The sequence below is a fragment of the Carlito syrichta genome, unplaced genomic scaffold, assembly GCF_000164805.1.
Source record: "Carlito syrichta isolate Samal-C Ts95f unplaced genomic scaffold, Tarsius_syrichta-2.0.1 Scaffold301625, whole genome shotgun sequence".
In the NCBI taxonomy this organism is placed as follows: Eukaryota; Metazoa; Chordata; class Mammalia; order Primates; family Tarsiidae; genus Carlito; species Carlito syrichta.
Window position 1 is genome coordinate 433889 of NW_007245721.1, and position 9227 is coordinate 443115.

Here is a 9227-nt window from a genome sequence, read left to right on the forward strand (position 1 = left end):
GGTGGGTCTCGAACCCGCAGTCTCAGGCAATCCACTCACCTCAGCCTCCCAAAGGTGCGGATTACAGGCTGAGCCACCGAGCCCGGCTATTCTAATTTGCCTTTCCAGTCAGACATCAGACCTCCAAATACTCTAGAAACTAGACAGTGCAGAAAACTAGAAAACTAGCGTGCACTCTGTCGTTCAGGCTAGAGTGCAGTGGCACACTCATGGCTACCACAGCCTCAACCTGCTGGTCTCAGGCAATCCTTCCACCTCTGCCTTCCAAGTAGTTGGAAGTACAGGCGTGCACCACCATGCCCAGCTAATTTTTTGATTTATTGTAGAGGTGAGGTCTCGCCAAGTTGCCCAGGATGGTCTCAAAATGGATCTCAAATCTCTAAATTATCATTTTGGCTAATGAATGTCTATTTTGTAATAAGCTGTAATCCTGTGTTATGATATCATGCTTTAAAAATCTCTAATATGCCAGTCATGGTGGTTCATGACAATAATCCCAGCACTTTGGGAGGCTGAGGCGAGAGTATTGCCTGAGTCCATGGGTTCAAGATAGGCCTGGGCAACTTGTTAAGACCTCATCTCCACAATAAATCAAAAATTAGTCGAGCACGGTGGCGCATGCCTATAGTTCTGGCTACTTGGAAGGCTGAAGTGGAAGGATTACCTAAGCCCAGCAGGTAGAGGTTGTGGTGGCTGTGAGCGTGCCACTGCACTCCAGCCTGGGCAACAGAGTGAGACTCCAACTCAAAAAAATCCCCCCAATAAACCTTTTAATATTCAACAAACTTTTCAACATTAAAATTTCAGCTTCTCGCTGGGCTCGGTGGCTCAGCCTATAATCCCAGCACTTTGGGAGGCCAACGTGAGTGGATTGCCTGAGTCTGTGGGTTCGAGACCCTCCTGGGCAACTTGGTGAGACCTCATCTCTACGATAAATCAAAAAATTAGCCGGGTGTGGTAGCACTCGCCTGTAGTTCCAGCTACTTGGAAGGCTGAGGCGGAAGGATCGCCAGAGCCCAGCAGGTCGAGGCTGCGGTGGCCAGGAGCGGCCATTGCACTCCAGTCTGGGCGACAGAGTGAGACTCCAACTCAGAAATAAAATAAAATAAAATAAAATTTCAGCTTCTCAATTCAGCCTTTCTGACCTTTTCAAATTTTTTTAGTTTTCGGTTTTACTGAAATCCGAGAAGACTTTTTTTTTTTTTTTAATAAAAAAGATCTGTTTATGTTACCCATAAAAAATCAGTCCTCCCACCTACAAGACCACCTTTAAAAATGAGACACAGCCAGGCAAAGTGAGGTCCAATGGGAGGCCCCAAATTTCACCTCTACATAAACTACATATGTACCCAATCCTGACTTGTACCTCACAATTTCAAAAATTACAAAAAAAAAAGAGACATAGCTGTCTTATAAAATTGGTACAGGTGACATACTTTTCTCTAAGGTTTCTTTACTCACTTATCCTTTCCCTAGTTATAATCTCACTACTACAATCATAAAGCCACAAAAATTGGAGTTTGTTATTTAAATTATGATAGTAACCACAGGTCTTATAACCTTTGTACAAAAGGTAATCAGTTACCACCTAAACTGTCAATATGTATACCCAGCTTCATTTAATTTCTCTACTTGTTGCATAAGGAGGAGTTTGCTTAAGTTATTCCTTTTATTAGGTCCATTGTAATAGTGCTAATTTTTGGTCATGTCTCTTTAACTCCCTAGTTAAATTTGTTTCTTACAGAATCAAACAATTCCATGCCCACACAATGGTCATACAAGGATTCCAACCAGTTCCTGCAATCTATGCCACCAATAAAACCAACTTAGACATAGTTAGGGCTGAATTTTTAATCCCTGGTTAGGTAGGCCTATACCCCTTGTCAGCATTAAAGAAATTACAAAAGACAGACCTTCCTCCCTCCATATCCTATATGATTATGGGATCAAACATCTCTAGGAGGGGAGATGAGAGGCAGTATAGTCAGGTGGGTTAGGCATAGATAGATACATTTCTATAGGCAGTTCTTAGTTTAAACTAGGAAAATGTCAAGACATCTTGTGCCCAGGCTGAACTGCTCTGTGGTCTGGAATGTAGATTCAATGTGGACTCCCAGGCCACCCTACTCCCTCAGCTCTTTAGAGGTGATTCCTGATCCAGAAATTGAAAGCTATAGAAATGTTAAGCAGGCCACCTTTTTAGTTCATGGTCACCAAGTCTGACAAATCAGCCTGCTAAGACAAAATATGCATCCTGGGAAAAGACCACCCTCACTCATCAGAGGTAGAGAGATTATCATCTCTCCAGAACCATGGTAATCTCACCAGAACAGTGAATACCTGTAACCTACTCATTAATATATCAATCATTAAACAGTCATATCAACCTTTTTGTAAAAAGCAAAAGTGTAGTTTTTCTTATCCATGTTATACATCCATGTTCACGCATGTTTCCTGGCATGTCTCTCTCTCTCTCTCTCTCTCTCTCTCTCTCTCTGTCTCTCTCTCTCTGTCTCCCCCTCTCTTTTTCTAATGAATTCTGTTTTAAAACTTTGCAGCCACTCTGAAATTCCTTTCAGTAGTGAGTCAAGAGCCCACAAGTTTTGTACCACGCCCCACCCAGCAACTAAGAGACTTGACTAGCATGGCTTCTAACAGCTTGAAGGGCCCTCCCTAGGGGGACCCATGACCCCTTTAAAATGCTTGATTGTGAAAGCTCAGATCTGTCAAAAGGATTCACCATTTGTTTAATTTTTTTCTTTCCTAGATCATTTACTTAATAAAGCTTGCAATTATAAATGCTTCCTCTGTCCGTTTGATATATAGATACAGATACAGATATAGTTATAGATATAGATACAGAAATAGATATAGATATCTGCTTTTGAATGTCTTTTTCTTTTTTTGTTGTTTTGTTTTCTTTTGGTTTTTTTTTGAGTTGGAGTCTCACTCTGTCACCCAGACTGGAGTGCAGTGGCCCCTTCCGGCCTGCTGGACTCTGGCGATCCTTCCACCTCAGCCTTCCAAGTAGCCGGAATTACAGGCGCGCACTACCCCGCCCGGCTAATTTTTTGATTTACTGTAGAGATGAGGTCTCACCAAGTTGCCCAGGTGGGTCTTGAACCCGTGGGCTCAGGCAATCCACTCACCGCAGCCTCCCAAAGCGCGGGATTACAGGCTGAGCCACCAAACCAGGTTTGGGAATGTCTTTTTCAAGGACCTAAAATCTACTCCCTTTGAAATGTAATAATCAGAAAGGGTAGGGCCTCTGTCTCCCAGTCTCTGTGGGAGAAAAGAATCCTAACTTCAAAGCTAGCTAACACAGTTGGCCCAATTAATTTACACTGACAAACTCTTTTAAATTTTTCCCATCTCTAAGTAAGCCCTCTGCTCACTCCCCCACCTATTCCCTCATTTTCCCTTTGAAATGCCTAGTCACCTGTGCACAAATCAGAATGGAGTTCAGTTTTTTTCCCTACTACCAGTAGTTATGGAATAAAATCTGTTTTCACTGCTTTAACTAATGCCTGACTTTGTTTATCCTTGATATCATGAACTAGAGTTCAATACCTATTTATTTATTTTTGAGTTGGAATCTCACTCTGTTGCCCAGACTGGAGTGCAGTGGCCACTCCCAGCCACCGCAGCCTCGACCTGCTGGGCTCTGGCAATCCTTCCGCCTCAGCCTTTCAAGTAGCTGGAACTACAGGCGTGCGCTACCACGCCCGGCTGATTTTTGATTTATTGTAGAGATGAGGTCTCAGCCAAGTTGCCTAGGCGGGTCTCAAACCCGCGGGCTCAGGCAATCCACTCACCTCAGCCTCCCAAAGGCGCGGGATTACAGGCTGAGCCACTGAGCCGGGCTTGGAATTCAATATTTATCTATAGTTCTTTTTGTTTAGTTTTCCAGTGAAGATGAGATTTGTATTGAGTGAAGTATGCAAATCTTAAATGTACCATTAGATAATTTTAACAAATTTGTTTGTTTGTTTTTTTTTGAGAGAAGAAAAGATTTATTTAAGAAGAGTTCACCCTCCACAGACAGGGAGTGGGCCTACACTCTAGGTGAGTGTGGCCATTTTAACCGGGCTCGGTGGCTCAGCCTGTAATCCCGCGCTTTGGGAGGCCGAGGTGAGTGGATTGCCTGAGCCCACGGGTTCGACACCTGCCTGGGCCACTTGGCTGAGACCTCATCTCTACAATAAATTAAAAAATCAGCCGGGCGTGGTAGCTCATGCCTATAATTCCGATTACTTGGAAGGTTGAGCCAGAAGGATTGCCAGAGCCCAGCAGGTCGAGGCTGCGGTGGCCAGGAGTGTCCATTGCACTCCAGTCTGGGTGACAGTGAGACTCCAACTAAAAAAAAAAAAAAATAATAATAATAAAATAAAATAAAGAAAAAAGTCAGCCGGGCATGATAGCGCACACCTGTAGTTCCAGCTACTTGCAAGGCTGAGGCGGAAGGATCGTTGGGTGACAGAGTGAGACTCCAACTCAAAAAAAAAAAAAAAAAAAAGCTATAAACCAAGCAACCCCCCTCAGGTCCCCTCTCACTCTGGGAACTTTTCTGTCTTCTCAATAAATCCTGCTTCCCAACCCCCCAAAAAGATATAGACCAAGGATGTGGAGAAATAGAACACTTGTGCATTGCTAATGGGAATGTAAAACAGTTTAGTTTGCTATAAAAAAATGGTATGATGGTTCCTCAAAAAATTAAATTCAAATTACCATATGACCCAGCGATTTCACTTCTGGATATATATCCAAAAGAACTGAAAGAAAGTAGAGTCTCAAACATATTTATATGCCCATGTTCATGGCAGTATTATTCATAATAGCCAAAAGGTAAAAGCAACCCAAGTGTCCATTGTTGGATAATTGAATAAACAAATTGTGGGTGTGTGTGTGTGTGTGTGTGTGTGTGTGTGTGTGTGTGTGTGTGTAATGGAATATTCTCCAATCTTAAAAAGGAAGGATATTCTAATATGCTACAACATGGATGACCCTTGAGAACATTATGCTAAGCAAAATAAGGCAGTCACAAAAAGACAAATGCATGATTTCACTTATATGTGGTACCTAGAGTAGGCAAATTTATAGAGACAGAAAGTAGAATGGTGGTTGCCAGTGGCTGGGGAAAGGAGGGACTTGGAAGTTAGTGTTAAATGGATACAGAGTGTCAGTTGGGGAAAATTAAAGAGTTCTAGAGATGGATGGTGGTGATGGTTGTGCAACAACGTGAATGTACTTATCCCACTGAACTGTATGCTTTAGAAATGGTTAAATAGCTGGGCTCGGTGGCTCAGCCTGTAATCCCAGCACTTTGGGAGGCTGAGGTGAGTGGATTGCCTGAGCCTGCAAGACCTGCCTGGGCAACTTGGTGAGACCTCATCTCTACTATAAAATCAAAAATTATCTGGGTGTGTTAGCGTGCGCCTGTAGTTCCAGCTACTTGGAAGGTGGAGGCGGAAGGATCGCCGGAGCCCAGCAGGTCGAGGCTGCGGTGGCCGGGAGCGGCCACTGCGCTCCAGTCTGGGCGACAGAGTGAGACTCCAACTCAGAAAAAAAGAAAAAAAAAGAAATAGTTAAATGATAAATTTTATGTTTTGCATATTTTACCATAATTAAAATAGTTTAAAAATGTTTAAGTAAAAAAAAAAATATGGCCAGGCAAGATGGCTTATGCCTATGATCCCAGTGCTTTTGGAGGCTGAGAAGTGGGGATCACTTGAGGCCAAGAGTTTGAGACTGCAGTGAGCGATGATTGCACCACCGTTCTCCAGCAAGGCCCTGTCTCTAAAAAAAAGGAAATAAAAGATATATATATATATATATATATATATATATATATATATAAAGAGAGAGAGAGAGAAATATTTTCAACCTTTTTTCATTATTCACCCTCACCACCAAGAGACTTTTAGACAGTTTTTTCCTAATCACTCTCTTCCCATGAGATTTTAATACTACAGATAAACTGTGTGTCTGTTTATGTACTGTGGCCCTTTGGAGGACCACAAATCATTGTAATATCTAAGATTTTTTTTTTGTCCCCTTCCAGGCACCAATTTCTGATCCATTGGAGACAACATCGCAAATTCATAATATGGATTCTTATTATTTTTGTGTGTGTGTGTGTGAGTTGGAATCTCACTCTGTCGCCCAGACTGGAGTGCAGTGGCCGTTCCAGGCCTCCGCAGCCTCGACCTGCTGGGCTCCGGCGATCCTTCCACCTCAGCCTTCCAAGTAGCTGGAACTACAGGCGCGCGCTACCACACCTGGCTAATTTTTGATTTATTGTAGAGATGAGGTCTCGCCAAGTTACCCAGGCGGGTCTCGAACCCACGGGCTCAGGCAATCCACTCACCTCAGCCTCCCAAGGCGCGAGATTACAGGGTGAGCCACCGAGCCCGGCTCATATTATGGATTATTACTGCCACCCCAGAACATTCATTTATTCCCCTTCCCAGTTAACCCCAGTGCCCTCCCAGAGACAACCACTTGTTCTGATTTTTTTTGCTATAGATTAGTTTTGCCTAGTGACAAAATGGAATGATACGTTGTGTACTCTTTTTGCATCTGGTTCTTTCACTCAGCATGATGTCTGAAATTCATCTTGTTGTCGCATATTCAGTAATTTGTTTCTTTTTATTGCTGAGTAGTATTTTAATTGCATCAGTATACCGCAATTTGTTTATCCATTCATCTGTTGATGGACATTTGTATTTTTCCATTTTGAGCTATTATGAATGAATTATGTCTTTATTGGACTTATGCATTCACTTTCTGGGTAAATATGTAGGAATGGAATTGCTGAGTCATAGGGTAGGTATAGGTTTAGTTTTATAAGGGGGGGTTGAATTTAAAATGAAGTGCGTTAGCTCATTTTTTATTTTTGCTGTTGTTGAGATGGGGTCACTATGTTGTCCAGGCTGATCTTGAACTCCTGGGCCCAAGGGAGTCTCCCACCTCAGCTTCCACAGTAGACAGGACCACAGGCATGCCACAGTACATAGCTGCCTTAGCTCATTTAATCCTTACATCAACAGTGTGAGACTGGTACTATTATTATCCTCATTTATAGTTGAAGAAACTGAGTCCCTGGGGAGTTAAGAAACTCAATGTTCTAGAAGGCTTAGGACTTGTTCACTCCCAACCCCCATTCCCTGCAATTGCCTGGCCCTTTCTGCCCTCAAGTAAGCTTCCTAGAACATAACTGAGATTCTTTAGAGGTTTTTATTAGCCTTCATCTGTCCTTCCTCTCAGCAGCCCTTGACTCTCTGGGCAATCTTCTCTTTTCTTAGTTTCTAGAACTTTCCTAGTTCTCCTGCCTCTGCTGTTTACTCTTGTTTCCCTTTTGACTTCTCATGTTCTCCTCAGGTCTGATATTTCCCAAGGTTCTGTGCTCTTTAAAATGATGGCTCTGGGCCAGGTGTAGTGGCTCACACCTATAATCCCAGCACTTTGGGAGGCCGAGGTGAGAGGATTGCCTGAGCTCATGGATTCGAGACCAGCCTGGACAACTTGGTGAGATCTCATCTCTACAATAAATAAAAAAATTAGCCAGGTATGGTGGCAAGTGCCTGTAGTTCCAACGACTTGGAAGGCTGAGGTTGAAGGATCACCTGAGCCCAGCAGGTTGAGGCTGCAGTGGCCATAAGTATGCCATTGCACTCCAACCTGGACAACAGGGTGAGACCCCCAACTCAAAAAAATAAAAATAAAATAAAATGATGGCTCTGGCTGTTGCTGGGAATGGGAACTGAAGGAACAGATGGAAGTAGGGGATCTGCCATCCAGGAAAGAGATGGGGGCGGCCTGAGCTAGATGGCAACTGAGGATTGGGAAAGAAATGAATAGATGAGAAAGCTATATCCCAGATGCCACCCAGCCTTCTGGCTTGGATGGCCAGCTAGATGGTGGTGGCCTTCAGTAAACTGGACAACAGCAAGAAGAAGACTAAACTTGGTAGTGGGGTATGAGACCTTAGTTGGCAAGGACATATTGTTAGTAGCTTCATTGATTACCAGCCATCTTCTCTTTTGACTATAAGCCCCACGAGAGCAGGAACTGGTCTGTATTATTCACTGTTGTGCTCCCAGGGCCAGACCTGGCACCACACAGACCCTTGCTAAGTGTCTATAGAATGAATGACAGATCTGAAGATGAGCAAGTTGAGGAGGCAAAGTGGACAACAACAAAAGGAAGACCAAACTTGGTAGTGGGGTATAGGGAGGGGGAGCAAAGTTTGGGACTTCCATCTGGACAACCGACTTGAGGAGTTCTGGGCAAGTCAAGCAGGCCGTTGGCTGTGTGGGTGGAGCTCATAGCAGGACTGGCCGATGTGCTGGCTTACTGGCACCAGTAGCATCCCTATCCTCCCAGGTTCCCAAGCTCAATCCTCAGCAGCCACAACTGCTTTCTGTCCATCCCTCACCCAACCTCCTAAATCCACTGGGTGGGTCCTCTTCATCTGTACCACAGGGACAATAATAGTATCTACCTCTTATTGGCAGTTGTGAGCAGTAAATGAATTAGAACACAAAAGATGCCAAGAAACAGCCGGGTGTGTTATCCTGGCACTTGGGAGACTGAGGCAGAAGGATCATCTGAAGCCAGGATTATCAGACCAGTCTAGGCAACAAACAAGATCTCATCTCTTAAAAAAAAAAAAAAGCATAAATTACCCAAGCACGGTGGCTTATGTCTGTAGTCCCAGCTACTCAGCAGACTGAAGTGGGAGGATCACTTGAGCCCCGGAGTTCAAGGCTGCAATGAGCGCTATGATCATATCAATGTACTCAGCCTTGGAGACAGAGTAAGACCTTGTTTCAAAAAAAAAAAAAAAAAAAGATGATGAGAGGCATGCTAGGCACGTTTGCTCTCACCATCTCCTCTCTCCCTCTCCTCCATACAAAGATATTTCTAGCACAGTCCATGGGTCAGGCTTGGTGCTAGCCATCTCTCAACAACTCAGTCTGGAAGTCCTCCCACTGTTGCTCAAAATACCTTCACCATGTTTTGTTTTGTAGAGGTGAGGTCTATCTATGTTGCCTAGGCTGGTCTTGAACTCCTGGGCTCAAGCAATCCTCCCACTCAGCCTCACAAAGTGCTGTGATTATAGGTGTGAGCCGTTATGCCCAGCCCATTCTAAATTCTGCAGGAAGACTCTGGTTCCCCCCAAGTCCCTGAGTGTCCCTTGAGTCGTCTTGAGTGGCTTTAGAATC